Raw genomic sequence first — 24,391 nt, 5'->3', positions numbered from 1 at the left:
CTAAGCTACCCCATGCTTTAAGACCCATCTCAGAAGCAACATGCTCCAAGAAACTTTCCTGATTCTCCCAGAAGAATGAATGTTTTCCCTCTTCTGAATTCGTACAGCATTTTATTTGTTCTTTTATTAGGACGTTCAGCACTGTCTGCCTTATATTATCTTCTCTTAGTGGATTGGATAGATTTTTCTAATTCCTCTTTCAGTCTCCCATGGTGCCTAGCATAACATGAGGTATATAACAGGTGCTCACTAATTATTATTTGGATGAGTAAATGAATGAAGAAATTTAAGAATTAATGCCAAGTATATCTTTCCCTATTTTCTATTTTTGTTTATCACCCTAATAATTTAGGAAACAAACACTCTTTATAGACCAGCTCTGGGCAATGATACGGAAGCTAAGATTGAGGAGAATATGTGAGACACTCAGTTTAGCGAGAATGAGAATTTCTGCAAGATGTTTTTATCCTCAGAATCCCTTATCTTTCCCAAGTCCTGTTCTCTTTATGATAAGCACTTCTGAGAGAATAAAATGTTATTTTGGTATACGATAAAATGATTCAAAGTTGGATTTATTCTGTTAATAAGCTCCTCCTAAGTTTAAAACATCATTTTTACTAGTATTCTCAGCTTAAGGACATATTTACTACAAATTAAGGTACAGACATGCCACTCTTTAAATTATCTGAATTGCTCTGATTAAGATCACTTACAAGGAATAGGGTGTTTTCTCCAAGAATGGAAGAATTGATTTTCCTGAGGCTGGTACCTGGCCTCATTTTTTCCCAAACAACCAGTGAGGGTTTATTGAGAGCCACCTGTGTGCTTCATATTGTACAGGTATTGGAAGATATAAGAGAAGTTCATTGTGTGTATCCAGAGGGGGCCATATACTTTTGTTGAGAAAAGATGTTTAATACAGGGAGTAATTAAAGGATAAGACAATAATGATGTCATTGAGATCATTGGTTTAGTGTGGAATATAGATACGAGGTTAGAATCATCAGAGATAGATAAAGGATCTAGAAGAGTCAGGAGAATTTTCTAGAAGCAAATGAGATTTTAGGCTATGCTTTAAAGGTTTATGTGGTAGAGGACTTCTGGCGAAGATGGAGGTGTAGGTAGATACCCTTTGCTTCCTCGCACAACCAAAAGGAGGACAAGAACAAATTTAAAAACAAAAAATAACCAGAACTGTGAGACAAGTTAAATTGTGTGGGACTCCAACAACCAAGGAGTTAAAGAAGAAACATTCATCCAGACTGGTAGGAGGGGCGGAGAGGACACGCGACAAGGCGGCGGCTGGAGGACTGCGTGGGTGAGATGGCAGCTGGCGGTCCCACATTTGCGTGTGGATAAAACAGAAGGAACAGCTGGGGAGCGAGACAGACCTAGCAATCCAGGGTTCCAGTGCGGGAAAAGAAAGCCTCAAAACCTTTAACTGTAAAAACCTGTGGGAGATGTGGCAGCGGGAGAAACTCCCAGCATCACAGGAGAGTCCGTTGGAGAGACCCACAGGGTCCTGAAACATACACAAACCCACACATCCAGGAATCAGCACCCGAAGCGCCCAATTCGATTGTGGGTAGTAGCGGAAGTGACTGAAAGCTGACTGAAAGCTGAGAAAGCAGCCTTGTTCCCTCTCAGACCCCTCCCCACAGAGAGTGTCACTACACAGCGACCTGGCGTTGCCCCACCCTGGTGAATACCTAAGGCTCTGCTCCTTCCGATGTAATAGGCGTGCTGAGACAACGAAATATGGCCCAAATGAAAGAATTGATCAAAGCTCCAAAAATAGAACTAAGCCATGAAGAGAGAGCCAACCTATCAGATGCACAGTTCAAAACATTGGTAATCAGGATGCTCACAGAAATGGCTGAGTATGATCGCAAAATGGAGGGAAAAGTGAAGGCTATATAAAGTGAAATAAAAATGTGCAGGGAACCAACAGTAAAGGGAAAGAAACTGGGACTCAAATCAACAATTTGGAGCAGAAGGAAGAGATAAACATTCAACCAGAACAGAATGAAGAAACAAGAATTCAAAAAAAATGAGGAGAGGCTTGGGAACTTCAGGGACAACTTTAAATGAGCCAGTGTCCAAATCATAGGGGTGCAAGGAGAAGAGGAAGAGCAAGAAATTGAAAACTGACCAAAAAAAAAAATGAAGGAGAACTTCCTTAATCTTCCAAAAGAAATAGACTTCTAGGAAGTCCAGGAAACTCAGAGAGTCCAAAAAAAGCTGGACCCAAGAAAGCACACACCAAGGCACATCATAATTATATTACCCATAATTATATTACCTAAAGGAGTGCCCATAAGACTATCAGGTGATTTCTCACAAGAAATCTTGCGGTCAAGAAGGGACTGGAAAGAAGTATTCAAAGTCATGAAAGGCAAGGACCTATATCCAAGATTACTCTATCCAACAAAGCTATCATTTAGGGTGGAAGGGCAGATAAAGTGCTTCCCAGATACGGTCAAGTTAAAGGAGTTCATCATCACCAAGTCCTTATTATATGAAATGTTAAAGGGACTTGTCTAAGAAAAATAAGAAGATCAAAAACTATGAACAGTAAAATTACAAAAACTCACAGCTATCAACAATTGAACCTAAAAAAAACAAACTAAGCAAACAAGTAGAACAGGAACAGAATCACAGAAATAGAGATCAGAGGGGAGAGGGAGAGGGGGCAAATGGGGGAAAAGGTACAGGGAAAAGGAAGCATAAATAGTAGGTATAAAATCGACAGGGGGAGCTTAAGAATGGTTTAGGGAATGGAGAAGCCTAAGAACTTACATGTACAGTCCATGGACATGAACTAAGGGGGACGGTGAATGCTGGTGGGAGGGGGGGTGGAGGGGAATAAAGGGGAGAAAAAATGGGATAGCTGTAATAGCATAATCAATAAATATATCTTTTCAAAAAAAGATTTGTGCGGTAAAAAACAGTATTACAGGTGAGAAGAAGTAGGGGTAAAGGTATAGGGACTAGTGAGATATCTAGCTTCTTAAAAAGGAAAATTCTTATACATTCATTCAACAAATATCCATAACACATTCCTTGAACTCCTTTACGCCAGAGGCTGTGCCTTGGGACACAGCAGTGAATAAGCATGCTGTCTTCCACCTGGCACTTAACAGGAGAATGAGGAAGCAGCCACTTAACAAATCACACAATTACATGAGTTGAGGTAAGTGTTATGAAACTAAAGTACAAGATACTACAAGAACTTGTAAAAGGGAGACTTCTCCACTCCTTTTTCTGTCACTTTATGGCTAGTTTACTTTAATAGCTTCCTGCCTGATCTTATCCTGAGTAATAATCTACTTATTCAACAAACCCCTTATAAATTCCTACTGGATACTGTGCTCTGTACTCATTCTTATGGAGACTAAGATAAGCTCTAGAATCTCGGTTTACAGAGAAGAGAGACATGTAGACAACATAATGTGCAAAGGCCTTTAATAGAGGCATGAGCAAAATATTGTGAGAACACAGGTATTTTTCAAAAACAGTGGAAGATAAAGTTAGATCAGAGACACCAAATACAGACTCTTTGATGGACGAGCAGAGGAGTTCAGATGTGATATGGCAGTATGGTAGTAAGCCCTCTGGGTTCTTGTGTGGGGATAGAGACGTGAGGAGAGATGTAGAAGAATGAATTTTTTATGCCAAAATGGAGGTTTGGGGGCAGGGAATTCATGCACAATGTGGTAGCAGAAAAGAACAGAGGGGAAGGAATAAATTCAAAAAGTATTCTAAAAACTTAACAGAACTAGGTAACTGATTGGGTAAAGGACTAATGGTCAGGGGTGACCCACTGTCTCTAAACTGGCAACCTAGAAGAATTATGGAATCTATGATAAAAGTGGGGATGTTAAGGAAAGATCTCTTTGTGAATGGTGAGCCAACTTTGGACATGCTTGTTTTGGGGCAATGGGAGGCCTTCAGGCATCCAGAGGGAAGGTTGTACTTCTTGAGATAAGAAGTTATGACTGGGAGTAGATAGTATAAGCTTCAGTGTAAAACTGACTGTGGCCCCAGCTGGAATGTCACAGTGGATTGAGTGCTAGCCTGCGAACTAAAGGGTCGCTGGTTTAATTCCCAGTCAGGGCATATGCCTGGCTTGTGGGCCGCATCCCCAGTTGGGGGCGCATGAGAGGCAACCACACATTGATGTTTTTCTCCCTCCCTTCCCCTCTCTCTAGAAATAAATAAAATTTTTAAAAACCAAAACAAAACGTAAAACTAATTGTGGAAGATATCAGGTTGGCCAAAAAGTTTTCGTTTTTTCTGTGCTATAGCTCTAACAGTGCTTACTTGTCTTTAACTTCATTTGAAACAATTTTGTTAGATTGTATTGTGACAGCTGTCATATCAGCGTGCATTAGGAAAAAAAAGACTTAATTGAAAAATAAATGAGGTCTTCCGATTAAGATGGCGGCATAGGCAGACGTAGCTCACCTCTTTGCACAACCACATCAAAATTACAACTAAAATATAGAACAACCAGCACTGAGAACCATCCGAAATTGAGTTGAATGGAAGTCTTGACAACTAGGATATTAAAGAAACCACATCCATCCAGACTGGTAGGAGGGGTGCAGACACAGAACAGGCTGGTCCCACGACCATGTGTGATGGATAACAATTCAGGAGGGATATCTCAGGACCAAAGAGTCCCAGCCCTACACCAGGCCCCCCAGCCCAGCATTCCAGTGCCAGGAAGATAAGTCCCATAACTTATGGCTATAAAAACAGTGGGGATTGAGTCGGTGGGAGAAACTCCTGGTACCCCAAGCACTTCCTCTTAAAGAACCCACACATGCACTCACCTACTCAGACTCATTCCCTCTGAGCTACAGCACCAAGGTAGCAGCTTGAAAGTCACCAGTGGTATATAGGGAGAAACTGAAGTGTCTGGCATCAAGGTGAGCAGAGGCCATTATACCTTTTCTAAATCCTCCCCCCACAGAGCCAGAAAGCTGGTGCCGTATATGAGACTCCATCAACCTGGCTAACACAGTTTGACCCACATTGAGAATTCCCAGAGACTCTGCTGCACCCAACTTACAGATCCACCCAAGCTCCTTTATCATATGAAGGGCTGGTCTTCACTCATGCTGCACAATTTCCTAAATCCTATCAAACAAGCAACAGCTGGCTTCAGTGAGCCCCAGGCCCGACACCAGCAGTAGCCAGGTTAAATTCACAGCTTGACTTCACCTGGGAATCTCCAAGCCCAGCACTAGTAGCAGACAGCTCAGATTGTTTTACAGCTCAGGCAGGGTAACTCCAGGCAAAACACAAGTCAGGGCTGGCCTTGGCCTGTACCACCCAGGAAACCCCAGGGAGCATGCGCACCCAGTAGACAGCCACAGACCACATCAGAGCACCACCACCCTGCCCCTGCACAGCTGATCCTCCACGCAGGGCAGAGGGTGGTGGTAAGTGGTCACAGCCAATTCTTACAGCTGGACTGGTCTGGGTAAATCCCTCCCATTGATCTGCCAACAGCAGCCAAGGCTCAACTACAAAAAGAGGTGTACGCAGCCCACATGAAGGGTGCACCTCCAGGGCCTAGCTTGGGTGATGGTGAGGCCGTGCCACAGGACCCTATAGGATACCTAGTACATTAGGCCACATTACAAAGTTATGGAGTGAAAGCAGCTAAACCTAATACGTAGAAACAGGGAGGCTGCCAAAATGAGGAGTCAGAAAAACATGGCCTAAATGAAAGAACAGATCAAAACTCAAGAAAAAGAGCAAAACAAAATGGAGATAAGCAATCTATCAGATGTAGAGTTCAAAACACTAGTTATAAGGATGCTCAAGGAACTTAGTGAGGACCTCAACAGAATAAAATAGCTCCAGTCAGACAAAGGTTACACTAATTGAAATAGAGAACAGTTTACAGGGAAACAACAGTCGAGTGGATGAAGCTGAGAATCAAATCAATGATTTGAAACATAAAAAAGCAAGAAAACAGCTAATCAGAACAAGAAGAAAAAAGAATCTAAAAGAATGAGGATAGCATAAGAAGCCTCTGGGAATACTTCAAGAGGTCCATCATTTGCATCATAGGGGTGCCAGAGGGAGAAGAGAAAGCAAGATATTTAAATCTATTTGAAAAAATAATGAAAAAAAAACTTTCCTAATTTGGCAAAGGATATAGACATGCACATCCAGGAAGCACAGAGAGTCTCAAACAAGGTGGATGCAAAAAGGTCCACTTCAAGACACATCATAATTAAAATGCCAAAGGTTAAAGATAAAGAGAGAATCTTAAAAGCAGCAAGAGAAAAGCAGTTAGTTACCTAAAGGGGAGTTCCCATAAGACTGTCAGCTGATGTCTCAGAAGAAACTTTGCAGGCTAGAAGAGATTGACAATAAATATTCAAAGTCATGAAAAGCTGAGGCTGACAGTCAAGATTGCTCTACCCAGCAAAGCTATCATTAGAATCAAAAGACAGATAAAGAGCTTCCCAGACAAGAAAAAACTAAAGGAGTTCATCATCACCAAACCATTATTATATGAAATGTCAAACAGACTTATTTAAGAAAAAGATCAAAACTAACAACAATAAAATGGCAAAAAACTCAAATCTATCAACAATTGAATCTAGAAAACAAACTAAACAAACAGGAAGAACTCAGACAGAATCATGGATGTGGAGAGCATTTTGATGGTTACCAGATGGGAGAGGGCTTTGGGGGAATAGGCAAGGAGGTGAAAGGATTAAGAAGTACAAGTAGATAGTTACAGAATAGCCATGGGGATGTAAGTACAGCACAGGAAATGGAGAAGCCAAAGAACTTAAGCACATGACCCATGGATATGAACAATGGTGGCGAGAGGATTGTCTAAGGGAGTGCTAGGTGGAGGGGGACAAGGGGGAAAGCTCAGGACATCTGTAATAACAAAATAAAATAAAATTTTGAAAAAAATTATCAAATTTAGTGAATTTTTGTGCAACCATTTTAATATTGAAGATGGAAGAGAATATACAACATTTGCAGCGTATTATGCAAGAAAGGTAAAAACACAACTGAAATGCAAAGAAAAGATTTGTGCTATGTATGGAGATGGTGCTGTGAGCGATTGAACATGTCGAAAGTGGTTTGTGAAGTTTCTTGGTACTATTGACAGTTTAGCCAAATAATTATTTGCTGTTGGGCTATCTCATGCACTTGGAGATGTTTAGGAGCACCCCTTGGTTGTACCCAGTAAAATTCAATAGTGGGAGGTAGCTGACATACTCAAAATATCTAAATCAATATCCAAATCAATAGTTACTGATGACAATGAAAACTGTCTTTTATTTTATGGATTAAACCATATGGACTTTTTGGCCAACCCAATATGAAAGTATATAAACTCAGGGAAGAGAAAGAGAAGAGTAACGAGCTAAAACCAGGACCCAAGGCTTGGGCATACCCAATGTTGGGGAGGAGTAAAAGTTACTACTAGAAGGAAGTTACCAGAAAGGGAGGGGGAGAGAAAGATGAAGGGAAAGTGGGAAGGAGAAAGGGAGAGATATTTTTTTAAGCATTAAAAGGATAGAGGGTAAAGTAGGATCATGTTGCCTGATGGAACTAGAAGACCTGAAAAAGTTAATCCCAGTCATTTCTTACAGATAACTCTCCCATGTAGAAGGGATTGTGAGAGATGTGAAGATGGCTAAAATGAACCCCAAACCCAGGAGCTTTCAATCCATTAGAGTGCAACATGAAATTGCAGGGTTTTGTAGGTCAAAAATGGTCTTATAGTGGCAATTTCATATGGTCAGAAGTCACCCAGTGTCTATTAGAAGAGAAGTGACATGCACACAAATGCATTGAGTCTAGGCAAAGATGACAAGCAGCTCAATAAGAGAATCCAGACAAAATCCCACTTTCATAGATAATTTTTTTCCTAAAAATGTACAGAAAAGTCAAATGGTTGAATGTCAAACCAAAGTTTCATAAGCAGGTAGGTTCTCTTGCTATAAGTATATATGTGAATTTCTGAATTATACTTCACCTGATGTACTTTTCAGCGTTTTGTACCTGGTTTTCTTTTTGCCACAATTACACGCATGGTATGCCTGCTTAAGCCTGGTGAGCATCTGAAGAGCTGCTGATGATTTCTGTCTACCTTTGTCTTGTTAATACAATGATGAGACTGCTTCTCAACACAACACTAGTAATAGCACTTCATTTTTCCAATTTCCTCATCTCTTTGTTGCAACAGGGAAGCAAGTATTCTGATGTTTGCATACACAAGTGCTACCGCACAGAGACAACAATGCTACTGAACCTGAAATGGCACTTGGCAGGCAGCACCACCAGGCCAAGCTTGAATCATTTGTTAACAACTGAGAAGTCAACATTTTTGGTCCAGGAAAGGCTTTTTAGACGTCTGTGTGTCTCTGTTGGTTAGGATATAGCTTGTGCTTCTGTAATAGACCCTAAATGATAGTGGCTTATACAGGATAGAGGTTGATTTTTCTCTTGTGTAATAGTCTGAACATTAGCTATTCAGGGCTGTGTCAGGCTTCTTATTCCATTCTGAGAGTGTTGCCCTTGTCTGTGTGACCCATGATGGCTTGCTGCCACCATGTCCCCATTCTAGCCAGAGGGAAAGGCACAAGGGCAAGGGGCAGGCACATCCTTACTCTTTAAAGTTGCAATTTGGAAGTGGCGCATACATCTCTTCAGCTCACATTTGACTGGCCAGAACTTAGTTATGTGGTTATTATGAGCTGCAAGCAAGGCTGAGAAGTATAGTTATTATTCCAGGTGAGCTGAAAGTAGAGTTTCTATTAATATAGAAAAAGGGGAAACGTGGCCAGGGTCTATTAGAAGATTCTGCCCCATTGTCTGTGATGTGTGAGAGGGCAGATGTATAAAAGACCATAGCCACCCATCCCTACGAAGTGCCACAAGTGCACAGAGAAGAGAGGTTTGTTCAGGCTGGGTTATGGGGAGGGTGGCATCGAGGTGAAATTCACTGAATGGGAAATGACAAAAATTAAAGTGTCAGTGCCAGGTATTGGACCTATAAGCTTAATTCAGTAGAGGCAATGCAAAGGTTGTAGAAGGAGGATAGAAAGATGGGGGAAGGCCCTGGCTGGGTGGCTCAGTTGGTTAGAGTGTCATCCTGTACACCAAAAGGTAGTAGGTTCCATCCCCAGTCAGGGCACATACCTAGATTGTGGGTTTGGGGTGCATACTGGAGGCAACTGATCAATCTTCCTTCCTCCCTCTCTCCCTTCTTTTCTCCCTCCCTTCCTCTCTCTAAAATCAATAAATATATCCTTGAATGAGAATTTAAATAAAAAAAAGATGGGGGAGGAAGAATTTGGACAGAGAGAAAGAATAGTGTTTGTAACAGTCGGGAAAGACAAGGCAAGTCGGTATTGCTGAAAAAAAGAAATGATAAATGCAGTAGTGAAATAAGGCTGAAAAAGTTGAAAGGGACCAGACTACAGCTGTCCATGAATGCCAAGTGCCAGGGTTTGGGCTTTATTCTGTAAGCATGAGGAAGCCATTGGTAGTTTTTGAGCAAGGGGCCTAATTATGACTATGCTTTGGAGTGGTAACTATGGCAACAATGCATAAGATCAATTGGAGCAGAGACACTAGAAGGAGGAGACCTGTTACAAAAGTCTGACAGTTGGCCTAAGGTTAATGTTGGCCTAAACTAAAAGCATGCCCTTGGAAATAGGAAAGTTGACCAAATGTAAGAGCAAAGAGCAAATGAAGTCAAAGAAGCTGGGACAGAAAGAGGGTTGTGGGTTTCCTGGGTCTCTGGAGTGGCAGTTGTACTTTATTTTCATTCACCAGTGAAGTGTAGGCTAGGTTTTGCTGACTCTTGGGCAGGTCCCTAGAATAGTTCATTCTCTGCCCAGAGCACCTCAGCATGCACTTGTCACCTCCCCCAGAGCTGTAGCAGCTGTTGGTTCAGCAATGCCATGAATTTGTCTCCCTGTGCTGCCAGGAGAGCAGCTGCCAGCAGCAACTCTGGACAGACGTGTCTCAGGAACATGGAAACTATTCAACTTGGGATGGGGTAGGGTGGCCAGGGCTGAAGTTAGTCCACATGGATTTATCCTATTCTTTTCTAGGCCAGTTTGCACCTTGGCTAGATTCAACTTCTCATAGTAGTTCGGGTTGGGCATTCTGCTACAGGTTTTGTTATTTTTTTAAAAATTTTTTATTTTTCACTTACATTTGGAATACAGTACAATATTACGTTAGTTTCAGTGCACGCCCCAGTGATTAGACATTACACAGCTTACTAAATGATCATCCTGATAAGTCTTGCGCCCATCTGACAGCCTACATAGTACTGCACTTTACATCCCCATGACTATTCTGTAACTACCAATTTGTACTTCTTGATCTCTTCACCTTTTCCACCCATTCCGCCAACTCCTCGAATGACTACGTGAGACAAATGCTGCTGAACTGCTCTTTTCATCTCCTCATGGACAATTTCTTACCCTGGTAGCCATTACCCTGCCACTCTTTGGCTTTGCTTCCCATGCTGCTTTGCTCCTGTTCACCTTTTGTCTTCTTCCACACTGTGCTCAGTGCAGACACCCTCAGTAAAGCCCATACAACTCTGATTCCTCTGTACAGTCTGGCACTGTGGTCCCATCATATTCCTGTTTCCCCTCCCCCATAGATTATTTGATTCTACCTTATTCTGCTTTGTTTAAGATGGGTAATATGGCTTCCCCCATCCCTTCGAATCCTGGGAGGACCCTGTTAATGTCTGAAATTCTATCTGCCTGGTTTGATTAAGAGCAAAGATAATATTATGTAAGGGTAGGAAGTCTTCCTAGGGAAGATGTTCTTCATTTTCTTTGGCTCCTTGAAGAGTATAAATGTATTCCTATTTGTTGCTGAGCCTTTGATTGTCTCTTTTAAGTGGAATTTGTGCTAATATTGCCCAGCAGGACTCTAATTGATAATGCACTGGCTGTTTTTTTACATAGTCTTGCTGTAAATTACCTTTCAGTCATAGCTCAGTTGGTTTTGATCTCCTACTTTTAATAGCTCAGTGCTTTCTTTTATTTTGAGGTTGTTTTTTTTTTTTTCCTGTTGAGTTTTGAGAGGAATACGCCTACATTGCTATCATGCTGTGTTCCTTACAGAGACTTTATGCTACTTTATAACCCTCTGCCAACATTTTTTCTTTCTTACAGCTTTTCCTTCTCAACAACAAATATTTCGTTAAACATTTTAAAGGTATTGTTCTAGACTCTTAGAGGAGAGAGATGCAAAGAAGTAGAAGTGGTGGTTCTTTCTCACATGAATTTACAATCTAGTCAGGGATAAATTATACTTGAATACAGTAACACAGATCTTCTGTATAAAGCATATATGGTAAGTACCAAGTGTCGGCTACAGAAAGGTGTGGTCAGGAAACTTAAAGGGAGGAAATGGGGTTTGAATCAGACTTTGAAAAGAATGAATATGATTTTGACAGCTGGAGAGGGAGGGAATGTTGAAGGCAAGTGGGGCACAGCAAGAAGAAAGCACAGGACACTTTTGGGGTACAGTGAGTAGACTGGTTTGGCTGGGATACGCGAGTGTATGTGGAGGAACTGGACAAAGATAAACAGGATCATATTGTGGAGCGCCTTGAGTCTTGTCTCAGAGAGTTGGCTCCATGCAGTAGACACTAGAAACGGCACTGAAGATATAAAAAGCTAATATCCAAGTGGAGGTATGAACTCTGCTTAAGGAAGATTAACCTTAACCTTAGGGTCATGATTTGCTAAATGACAAGAAACTTGAGACAGTGAAACCAGTTGCCACAGTAGATAATAAGGATCTAAATTAGGGTGCAATGGTAGGAATGAAAAGAATAGAAATTGATCCTTCAGTTCATTTAGCAAAAAATGTGCTGTGCTCTTACCATGTGCCAGACACATGCCACACTAGACAGATATTGCCCCCTGCACTCCTGGAACTTACAGTCTAGAGACAGGTGGGAAACACCTGGTGCAGGAAGACTCTACAGGACTTGCTGACTGATGGGGTTCAGGTTTCACATGAGCTTGGAAGCAGGCAGGAAGGCAGGAGGGTTGTGAAGTTTCTTTTGGACTTGGGTGACTGATAGACTAATGGTGCCTTTAATAGAAATACCAAAGTTAGGAAAATGAGTTGTTTTTGAGAGGTTAGACTGTGAGAAATTTGGGTTTTGAATGTTAAGTTTAAGATATTGGAAGGATATTCAAGCTGAAATTTTCATTAATTGACAAAAAATGAATGGCTGTATTCAGGGCTAAAGTCTGGGGATTGTGTTGGTGGAGATTTGGGCATGTTTATAGAGAGGTGATGGTTGAAGCTTTAGAAATGTTTGATTTCCAACAGCAAGGAGAATAAAAGCAAAACACCCTTTGTATTGTCTGTGGTACTCAGATTACAGAGATTGAAAAGGGATTTAGAAGATATACTTATTTGTGCCTTCATTCAGTATACATTTTGGGGATCTAAGTATGTACTAGGCATTGAGCTAGGTACTGAGGATAGGAACGAGACAATTTCCTATTCTCACTGACATTAAATTAGCAGTCTCTTAAGGAGATATCTATGGAAAGTAAACCTGCCTACTTGGCTGGTTATGAATCGTGTAACTATTGGAAGATATGTGAGGGAGCAGGACCCAGGTATCTCAAGAATCTGGTAGATGTTTAACCTGCAACACTCCTTTCAGTGCGAGGTAAGGTACACACTTAATTAGAGAGAAATCCTTGTAGAGTCCATGTTCTTGGCCATGGGCCCAGTATTTGAACGTGCACAGTCTCTGTAGCCATGTCCCCTGTTGCCAATGGATTTTTCCTCTGGAGCTGAGTTGAGAGTTGTTCATCAGTCTTGCAGGATAGCATTGGGTTGAAAAGCGGAGTCAAATGGCCATGGAGAATGTTACAGCTGTGATTGCAAATCAGAGAAGGGTGGAGGACCAGGAAGTCCCTCTCTGAGTTTGGGGTGACTTTGAAAAGGGAAGTAGGAGGAAACATGAAGCTGCCAGAAGGGAGAACCCCTTACTTCCTGGGACCAGTATGTCACTCATTCATTTTGGACGTATTTGGGAGCTATTTGTTCCCCTAGGGAAGGTTTTGCCCAGATGTGTAATCTGGGTGTTAAGCAAGGATTGGCTTCCTTTAGCCATGGCTCAAACTGCAATTATTTAGAAACTGACAAAATGTCCCTTGGTGATTTTTTCACTTGCCCAGCCCACATAAAACCTTAGGTGATGGTTGGATCCTTTTTTGGAAGGGTTGGGAAGTCTCTTCATACATGGATAAAGCATGATAGAAGAAACACAGAAGGCAGTTGAAGGGATCAGCAAGATATAATGGTGGTCAGTCTTTGGAACAGAGAAAGAATTCTTTTGAAATCTCTTTGGGAGTCTTTTTCACTTAGTAGAAAAAGCTGAGAGCTTTAACCCAGACAAATTTGGGTCTGAATTTTATCTTTTCCACTTAATAGCTGTGTGACCTTGAACAACCTCATTCAGCTTCAGTTTTCACATCTGTGAAACATGGAAAATAGTGCTTACCCTGAAGAGTTGTTCTAGGGATTAGATATATGTAAAACACTAGCCTAGTGTCACTTACTAGACACTCCAAAAATGGTAGCTGATGTAGTTATCACCATGAAAGTAGGAGAATAATGTGAGAATTAAGATCCCAAGTCCTGGAACCAGACTTCTGAGTTTATAATCCTGGATTTTCCACTTACTGTGTGATTTTTAGATGAAGTTTCTTAGTTTCCTCATCTGTATATTGAGGATAATAGTAGTAGCTACTTCATGGTCTTGTTATGCTAATTAAGTAAATGAAAATATCTTAAGCCCTTAAGTCAGTGCTTGCCGCATAGTATTTGTAAATAGCAGTGATTACTATTCTTGTCCTCAGGAGTAGGGACTGAACATAGCTATACAAGGTAAAACTTTGTTAGATTAGATTTATTATTTATTCCCTGTGCAGAGTTAAGCATTCTTAAGTCTGACCCCATGTAAGATGGCGATCTCCATTTTATTCAGCAACCCCTGTGAGCTCTCTTGAATGGCAAACTCTGCATCCAGATTTTTATGATGTGGCTGCACTAGATGGGAAATATGCAATTATGTGACTCTATATAATTGTATGTCCAGTTCCTATAAAAAGTCAACAGTTGTATGTTTTATTCTATAAGATGTCATGTTCACAAAGTGTCATGAACTACCTTGAACCAGGTTACATTTAGACTGAGGCTTATAATCATCAAGAGGAGGAAATTTGTCTTACACTCGCCTTCTGATCTCCTTATCCTCATGGAGTCAGCGTTCACCACTAATTGCCAAACCATTGGGTTTCCATAAGGTACACTGCTGAGGCTCACAGGTCCTGTTTGCAGTCTGGGTGAATAAAGGACGCCAGTGCTGTTCAGCTTCCTGCAGTGGCCATCATCAAGACCAGCAGGCTAGTGCAATACAAACCTCAGTTATAACCATACTGGAATGTGGTTTACTGGGTCATGTGTCTCATGAGGCCAAAAAGAAGCTCCAAGCTTCTGCCTAAATGTCTTCATGTCATCCTTTTAGGGTAGGAAATGATGGAAAGCCAGTCAGGAGCAAAACATGCTTTTCTGAGCAGCTGGAAGGATGTTGGAGACTGCTGATGGCTTCCTGTGTCTCCTAGGCACTGCCATTGGAATGTCAGCAGGACACACTTCAGGATTTTAGCATGCTGAGGCACAGACCCTGGTGATCCTGTCCCTTAACATCAGTGCCAGGGTGCAGGGGACTTTAGTATTCATTTTCTTAGCTTTTGTAAGCTCCATAGTAATTGCGTAGTAGAGACAGGAAGCAATGTGTGGCTGGTTCGCAAGATCTTTAATTCTCAGGAATTCACAGCCAGTTAAATGAATTGACTTTGATCCAGTTCTCTTTTAAAGGCAAAAGCCATGTCATCTTTATTGGGAGCTAACTGTGTTAAGTGGGAGGGTTTACAGGATAAGAAGAAAACACAATCTCTTTCATAAGGACTTTGATAATTGAAATGGGGAAAATCAGACAGGCTGAGAGAGAATAATAAGAACACATGTGCGCATGGGCACATGAATCTAAAAATAGGACCCCATTTAAAGCAGTCACCAGGAAGGAGGGGGGCCGGGAAGGTGGAGTACTCTGGAGGGACTCGTACTTGGCTCGGCCAGGGAAAGGTAAAAGATAGCACAGTTATAGTGTCAATTAGTTTTGGTCCCAAGTTAATTGAAGTAAAGACTTTAATATCTAATTCTTGTGCTGTACTGAAGTTTCAGGCTGTGAGGAGAAACAGAATCATATGGGAAGAGCTCAGTGTTAATGAAGGATTTAGGGAGAATCAGAAAAAAGTAGGGCTTGCATTTTTTTCAGTTGAAAAAGGACCATCCTTTCTGCTACCTCCTGCCCATACACACAATACAATGATCAAATACAAAACAAATACAATACAAACAGTGATCGTTGGATCATTGCCTGTGGGATTTTAAATTCAGGGAGGATCGATGAGCACAGGGCTGAGTCAACCTGTCTCAGGTGCAGCTGGTTAAAGAACCAGGATTAAAAAATGAATTGAAGAAACTATGATTATCTTTAACGGTAGGATGCTGAGCTGTGTTTGCAGACTTCTGCTTAAGCATTTGGGACAGGGCATCCTTGCATGAAATTCAGACATCCCTCCCTGGCAACCTTCGCGTTAAAAGTAGAGGTTGTAGAACAAGTCTGGCAGCTCTTAGCCTGAACCCTTGTAAACAACAGATGTTCATAACTAAGTTCTGGGGGTGGGGATAGGGTTTCTGTTGATGCTTAAAATTCTTTAAAATTACAGGCAGCATCTTGAGGATTTACAAAAAGAAGGAAGTTGTACAGAATTGATTCTGCAGTGTGTATAGGAGGAACTGATTCTTCAGACAGTTCCTTTGACAAAGCGCAGGGTACCGAGTGAACTCTAACAGACAGCAAGTGAACCCAGGAAGCAGGCACAGTTAAGAAATGTTTGGCTTCTTGGGCATATTGACTTTACTGCCCTCCACCCTGTCTCCCTTTTTATACACAGGCTGATTTGTCAGTTACTCCCCTGCTTCTGTTTTCTCTGGTCATGGGTGGAAATGCGTGCCCTTCTTTCCACAGAGTCCTTCATGCACATGCATGCCAACACTCAAGCAGGCTTATTGCCCAGTCTCTTTCATTAGCACCTCCAGAAGCCATTCAGGTTCTTATAAGATTAAATGCTATTGTTAGGGCTTTGTTTTGGATGCTAACCTTATTCTTGTACATTCTTAATGTTGATTTTGCCAGGTGTCCATTACACCATTAATTGGAGGTGGGTGAAAATAATGTAGCTTATAAAGAATTCAGTGCTGTCTCTTTTTTATCACCACTCTGCTCCAAGCCCCCAGACACACATACATACCGAGTTTCCAGCCAGATGGTGAATGCTTAGGAAACCTACTTTACAAGCATAGTTTGAGGAAGTCATCTGGAAAAAATGGACCTCTAATACCTCTATAGTAGGCTTTTTTGGTACCAAATTAAAGAAGGACTTTGGAAAGGTTCTCACCTTTAATCAAATGAGAAAGAAATTTATTAGGTCTGGGCCTGTTTTCAAGCCACTCTCCCAGAAACAGTTGGCTTGAAAATCTTTGATAAGATCACTAGTTATTTTGCGGGCTAACAACATCCTTTTGCTGTCATTTCTTCTAAAAGACAAGTCCACTCCTGGCCCTTTGTGCATTAGCATAGAAAGGTTGGGTGAACACCAATCCTGATATGTGAGGTTCACTTGTTCTTTCACCAAACATTTAATTAGCACTTATTCTATACCGAAAAGCTGTGCCCTTATATAGAATTAAATTTCATTTAATTCCTAAATTAAATATACACAGTAGAATAAGCCACTATTCCAGCTCATGGAGGTTACTATTTAATATTTTAAAGTTGTGTATGTATGTGTGTACGTGCATGTGAGTTCTGACAAGATGTAGAGTTCAAGCCTGAGGAGCCAGAATTGTTGAGTGACCCGTTTAGTCCTCTATTTTATATGAGATTCAGTAATAAACACTTGACTCCATCGTCCTCATCAACAACAAACAACACGTCTGACTGGTGCTAGGGTCACAGAGAGGTATGAGACACAGCCTCTGCCTTCAGGAGGTTGACTGTGTCATGTGGAAGACAGAGGTTTAGATGAAAAAAGTTAACACAGAGTAGCATATATTTATTGCCAAAGGAAAGATGGGAGAAATGATTTCTTTTTATTTTCCTCCAGAATGAGATCTTTAAAAAAATTTTTTTGAGATCATTTTAGACAGAAAAGTTACAAAAATAATAGAGAATTTCTGTATACCATCTACCCAAATTGCCCCCAAATATTAGCAATTACTTTATATTTCTCTCTCCATAAATACCTTATGCACATACATATTTTGTTTTTGTGAGGTACTAGAGCTTAAATTGCAGGCATAAAGCCCCTTTACCCCTACATACTTGAATGTTTACTTACTAAAAATGTGTTTGTTCTCTGACATAATGACAGTATGGTTATCAAGATCACAGTATAAATATTGATGGAATATTCTATAATCCACAACACATTCAGATTTACCATTTGTGTAAAAATTTTACTTTTTGGCACAAGAAGGTTGAAGATCATTCAGTTGTCTTGTCTCTTCAGTTTTCTTTAATATGAAATTTAGGTTTCCAAGTCTTTCTTTGTATTTCACGACACTGACATTTTTGGGGAACATTCAGCCCAGTTATTTTGTGGAGTGTCCCTTAATTTCGTATTTCTGATAATGTCTGATTTTTTTGTTTCAATATTTTATTTATACCCAAAACAGAATTTATTATTTTTCAACATCCTGGCTTTAAAGAAGCTAACTTATCTGTAATATTTTAGTATGCCTCTTTTAGTTTATCTCATTTCAGATCAGGTGGTTACCACATTTGATTTATTTCCCCTTAAGAACCAGTGATGAATAAATTACTTTCAGCTTACATGCTCTTTGCTGGACCTCTCTGTGAATCCATTTGAAAAATAAAATAAACTTGAGGCAACTTCCTAATTTGTCATGTGATTGTAGTAAGCAGAATTCCTGAATCAGGTTTAGAAGATCAGCACATCATGGTGTATTTTTAAATTCAGTTGTTGGGGTTATATTGTTTAGTAACATTATGTAAATTTCAGCTGTTATATTTCTTCATGATTAGATTCAGGTTATGTGCTTTAGGCAGGAACACCATAGAAATGATGTCATATTCTTTTGAGTTTAGAATCATATCAGGAAGCCCTTGCTGGTAATTTGTCCCATTACTAATGATGTTAACTGTGACTATTAGGTAAAAGTGGGATCTGCCATATTTCTCTATCATAAAATTATACTAGTTCATGTTTTGTGATTAATGCATGTGTTTTGGAGAGATACTTTGAGACCATGTAAGAAATGTGTTATTCTTGCAAGCTTACACCCACTAGTTTTAGCATTAATTGATAATTCTTGCTTGAATCAATTATTATGATGGTTATCAAATAATAGTTTTCCCAGTTTCCATCATTCCTTCTACATTTATCAGCTGGGATTCTATCGTAAAGAACTTTTTCATGTCCTCCATATACATGTGTGGTTGTTTGTTGATACCAGTGTGGACTCATGGATTCTGATGGTATTTAACTGGTTATACTCCTTTACCGTCTTTATTTATTTTAATGTTAACATTGTCCCAGATTTAGCTAGTGGAGTCCCTTCAAGTTGGTGTCCTTTCTTTGAGTACTTCTTACTTTCTGGCACAAGATATTCCAGGCTCATCTTGTACTTTCCTTTGATTCAGCTCTGGAGCCATTTCCTCAAAGAGCCCTGGTTCCTTTTAGTGGGGAATGGTATTTAAAAACCATGGGTACTAAGTTAAAAAACATGGGTTTTATCAGAGTAGTATTGTTTATAGTGTCACTCAGCAGACAAAGGTAGTAAGTAGGTGTATATGCTTGCACACACATGTACTTGCATACGTCTATATTAATTTCTCTATCTATAGCCTTATTTCTATTAAAGCCTATGAGTTCACATTGATACCTTCAATCCCAGTTCAACACCACGTTTTATTCTGTTTTTCTCCCCTTTCCATTTTTGTAACTGTTTTCTAAACAGTGAGAACCTGGCACCCATTATTCATAATCTATTTATTTAATTACTCAGTCTTAGATGTACACAAAGTAGTTCCAGAATTTCTAACCCATGTGTCTGAAAAACAAGACTAATAACTAGGTTTCAGTACTGGTTTAGAGTTCTTTTTTTTTTTTTAGCCTTGAGGACTAAAATACAATGTTCAAAAGTTGGTTGCTAGATCATTCTCCTCTAGCCCCCATATCTTCAGTGTGGTTACAGTATTTGTTTGAAATACAGTTTGGTTTATTAATTTGTTTGTATTTAATTTTTTCACCTTCAGAATGAGGTCTTGAGTGACATTTCTCACTACCAAATCTTTTCTTAAAAAATTTTTCATTGAATTTATTGGGGTAACATTGGTTAATAAAATCATGTAGGCTTTAGGTATACAGTTCTATAATGTATCATCTGTGTATCGTATTGTATGTTCACCACCCAAAGTCAAGTCTCCTTCTATCACCATTTATCCCTCCTTTACTCTCTTCTGTCTCCCCCCCCAACCTGCCTTTCCCTCCGGTAATCACCAAACAGTTGACCCTGTCTGTGGGGTTTTTTGTTTGTTTTTTGCTTCATCCCTTCACTTTTTTCACCCAGCCCCCCCAACCGCCCTCCCCTCTGACAGCTGTGGAGGAACTCTAACCCTTCGCAACTGCACAGATGGACCTGGAGAATATTATGCTAAGTGAAATAAGCAATGAGATAAACACAAATACCATATGATTTCATTTGTATGTAGAATCTAATGAACAAACTAAACAAGCATACAAATAAAATAGAAACAGACTCATAGATCTAAATCTTTTCTCTTGACTAGAGACTAAGCAGTCTCAGGAGAAGTGAGAGTCTTGCTTCTCTGTAGATTTTCAGGGCATTATGGGAAGTCAGTGATGGGGCCATGGGCCAGACAAAGACAGTGCACCAAGGAACACCCCTTTCGGGGCCTATCATGACTCTAGGAAAGCCACCTTCTGGATTAGGACCCTTGCCACTTTCTCTTATGACGACTCCTCTCAAATTCTCTCTGTCATTCTCCATGATCGCTTCTCTTGCTCTAAGGGAAACAAGAATCTAGCTTTCATCTCAGTCCTGGCCAATGACAATGAGTGGAGATGGTTTACCAGCAGCTCCTTCAGTATGCCTAATATAGGACCTTTGGAAGAGTTTGATTTGGTCCCTCAGAGGTGCAGCCTCCCACCACTGCTCTTTGACATCCAAACTTGCAGGACTTTTGGCTCCGTTGCTCTGCTCCCTTTTCTGACACCTCTGCTGTTTCTCGTGCTTGCTTTTCTTCAGTGAAATGCTTTGGCCTCTCTACTAGCTCTTTTGCATCCGTTCTGACCTGGCCAGTTTCTCCTGTGTCTGGGGATGGCTTCCAGATTCTCCTTCCTCTGCCCCATGTAACCCTCTTCCTCCCATTTCCCACATTCATTTTATTTTTCTCCTTCCTCAAGACACATATAACATGGCCGGTGCTGCTGATCCAGCTGTTCTGAATCTTGCCTGTGGCTTAAGTTCAAAAACAGATGGACCCAAAGCATCCTTGATGCTGTGCCAATTTTTACCACATAAAAACAAATTATTGAAAAGCATCAGGAAATTTTAGAATAGTTTTGAGGTCTAATTCTCTGTCTTCTCAATAGCCCTCCCTGCTCCTCTCCTCCTTGTCTCCCTGCTCCCACCCCTCGTTGTACCTGGCCCTTTTCCAGTCTCTTCTTTGTTTGCCTCATTTGACAAAGGCAGGTTTCTAAACCCTTTGTCCCCATTGTCATCCTCTCTTTTTGCAGATAGGTTTAATCATTGGGATGGGACTGTGTTGATAATCAAGCTAGGTTGTTTTTCTTTTTCTAATTGTGCCCCTTTTCAATCAAGGGCTAAGGAATATCTGTCCTTTGGTCAAATAGAGAAGGTGAGGCTTGTGTCTCTGTATCTGTAAATGTGGGTACGTTTACAGGTCAAAGAGGTTACCAACTTGTGAATAAATATATGTTCCTGTGTTGACTCTGTCAATAGGGGGCGCAAAAAGGTGCCAGTCCCACAGCCTACCCTTGCCTGCTGTAGACAGGGAGCATGTTCCTTGGAAACCAGTAACATTGTGCCCTCACCATTGCTCTCAGACTCCTCATTTTTTGGAATTTGCTAACAGCTTTGTCCCAATGTTCTCTAGAGCACTAACTTCAACATTTCTAGTCACCCTGAAATATAAGAGGAAGAGAATCAATATGGTGGATCCACTTATCTAACAGTTACATCAGGTAGACATGGTGTAGACATGGCAGTCATTTATAGGGAGCATCAGGAGAAAGTTGTTGGCATAGTCCAGTAATTATTAGGTGCCCACTTTGACCCGAGTACTAGACAGTCAAGAGAGGCCCTTGGGGGATGGGCTTCCCAAAGTTCAGGGACCCCTGATTCATGCAAATCACAGTATCTATGTACATAGCATCTCCATCCCTCCTGCCTTTCCCCACCTTCTGCCCTCCCTAGCTTTCTTTCCCCTTCCTTCCTCCTCCTTTCTCTTCTTTGGAGGATAATACTTGGAAGAAAATCCTCAGGTTCTCAAAAGGGTCTGGGGAGGTAATCATTCTCCAAAATATTTTATAAACAATATTTTATATTGCAGGCAGAGATATATGTGTATTTTAAAATAAATAACAGAACAGTAGTTTTCAAAAAAATACCTATAGAGCCTTGACTTGTGTGGCTCAGTTTGTTGGACATCATTTCGCAAAGCAAAAGGTCACCAATTCAGTTCCCGGTCAGGAACAGGCCTGGGTTGCAGGTTCAGTCTCTGGTCAGGGTGCATATGAGAGGCAACCAATCAATGTTTCTGTCCCTTTCTTTCTCCCTCCATTCCCCTCTCTCCAAAAATAATAAATAAAATCTTTACAGAAATACCTATTAGATCTTTCCTCTATCTGATGTACTGGTGTTTTCCCCTTTGTTCTGTATTATTCTGTTCCACTATTTTGTGTTTCATTTTGAGAAATGCTGCAAGTGGTGACTTGCTAAATTGATTTTTTTAACCCCATTAGTGGTTGTATCCCACAGTTGAAAAACATTGCTTTAAGAGCATTGGTTCTTAAAAATTCTGGTGTGCATAAAATTACCTGGGATATACATTTAAAATGCAGATTCCTAAGCATCACTCCACTGTGAATGAAATAGAATTTTATTTATTGTTTAAAGATTTTATTTTTATTTAGTTTTAGAGAGAGGGGAAGGGAGGGAGAAAGAAAGGGAGAGAAACATCAATGTGCAAGAGTAACATCGATTGGCTGCCTCTTTCACATCCCCAACTGGGGACCTGGCCTGCAACCCTGACTGGGATTCGAGCTGGTGACCTTTCAGTTCTCAGGCTGGCATTCAATCCTCTGAGCCACACCAGCCAGGGCTGAAACAGAATTTTAAACAAGTATTACACTGACACAAGGTGATTTGGGGTCCTGAAGACTCATGTGTAGAGAAACTACTCTTTTAAGAACTTATGAGCCGGCTGTACAAGGCTTAAGATCACTCACTTACTCAGAGCTAGTCTATACTAGTGAATACCATTTGAATCTAGACTAAGAGTCTTCCCATTCCAGAACGACCCAAATTACCCATGGTCACTCCTGCATCTTGATATTGCTTGGTAAGTCTTTTTTTATGATATTTGTTATGGCCCTTGTGAAGGCAGAGAAGGAGTTAACTGAGGCCACGGAATAGAGAGTGAAGAAACTGAAGGGTCATTTTACAGAATGGCTGGGGTGTGGCCCAGCCCTCCAGTAGGTGCCCAGAGCCAGTCCCAAATTAGACTGGGGTAAGATCAAAACTGCTTTTCTCATTCAGTTGCCTTACATGTGTAACCACATGCAGTGTGTCAACATGCTTTCCGGTTAGGCATGAACAGTTCTGCTCCCTCTGGGTTCGTGGACCCTTGGTATTCCTGTTATGTGTCATCTTAGAAGAGTTCTTTGCTCTGAGGCTTAGTCAGCTGAACATTGTCCATTAACTCTTTCAGCACCAGGGCTTTATAGATGCTAAGGGCTTTTTCTTTCTTTCTTTTTTTAAATTAAGCAACAACCACAGTGCAAGAAAATGATTGTTGGTTAGGAGACCTGGGTTCTTGCCTTGCTCCCCCACTATCTGTGTGACTTCAGGCTCCCCAAGCCTCAATTTCTTCACTTAGAAAATGACAAGTTTGGTCTTGACTATAATCCATCCTAAAAGTCCTTGCTAGCTCTGAAATTCCATGATTCTATTTTTTGTTCCCTCTGACTTTTCCTTTTGCGCTTTAAAAGTCTTTTCCTTACATCCTCTCCTAGGTTGGGCATAGGAGATTCACTGAGTTTGGGAATTTCCAGAGAACCAGACAAGTTAATAGCAACACTTAATGCACTGATGAAGTATGAAGTTTATAAAGCAGGTTCATTGCAAACTTGAGTAATAAGGCCTGGGGCTTTGGAGACATGTTTGTCTTTTCAGCTGTGACTCCGGCCATTTTTGGCTTGGGGTTGATGTAAATATATTGTGCAGACTGTCAAGTAGTAGTAAAAGTTATAACAATAATAAATGGTGACAATATTGATTTGTAGGTATAGAACACTTTAGTGTTTATGAAGTATTTTTTTTATTTTTATGGACATCACATTATTTGACTTGATCTTCATAATAGCCATGTGAATTAGGTACAGAAGGTCTGCTGTTTTAATTTGTAATTTTAAACAGATGACGAAGTGTTGAGGCCCGGAGTGCATCTGTGACTTATCCAAGGTTAGTTGGCTAGTAAGTGGCAAAACTAAGACTAGACTCTAGGTCATAAACATGGTTCAGGGTGTTTTCCACAGAGGACCACCCTGCTGGGGTTGAGTATCGTTGTTCATCCAGATTCCTTATAGACCTGTGTAGAACTCAATAACCTACTGACCTAAAAATTGACCAGGGCATCTCTTAACTGTAACCCTTAAACATTTTGCCATCAACAGCATGGTTGATGCTTTAACAATATGGTTAATAATATACTCTAAATTCAGTGCACATAAACCAATGGGTGTACAAATTCAGTCACTCAACAGCCACCCAGATACATGGTGCAACAGTTGATTAGGCAGGATTGATGGAGGCTGAAGATGTTACCTATTCATTAAATGAATTGTCTTACTTTGCTCAACACTTATAGGATTTCTGTAGCTGTGGCATCTATCATTAGTCAATGTTGATTAAG

The 24,391-nt window shown here is 40.6% G+C and overlaps 1 protein-coding gene across 3 annotated transcripts in view; it reads left to right on the top strand.

Annotated features, from left to right (window-relative positions):
• SRGAP2 (SLIT-ROBO Rho GTPase activating protein 2) overlaps positions 1 to 24,391 on the top strand; it is a 248,467-nt gene that overhangs the window by 90,648 nt on the left and 133,428 nt on the right. The window lies entirely within an intron of this gene.

The sequence above is a fragment of the Pteronotus mesoamericanus genome, unplaced genomic scaffold, assembly GCF_021234165.1.
Source record: "Pteronotus mesoamericanus isolate MK-2021 breed Mesoamerican mustached bat unplaced genomic scaffold, CSHL_Meso_final scaffold_705, whole genome shotgun sequence".
Taxonomy (NCBI): Eukaryota; Metazoa; Chordata; class Mammalia; order Chiroptera; family Mormoopidae; genus Pteronotus; species Pteronotus mesoamericanus.
Note: the sequence above shows the minus strand (reverse complement) of the source record. Positions and strands in the feature narration are given on the sequence as shown.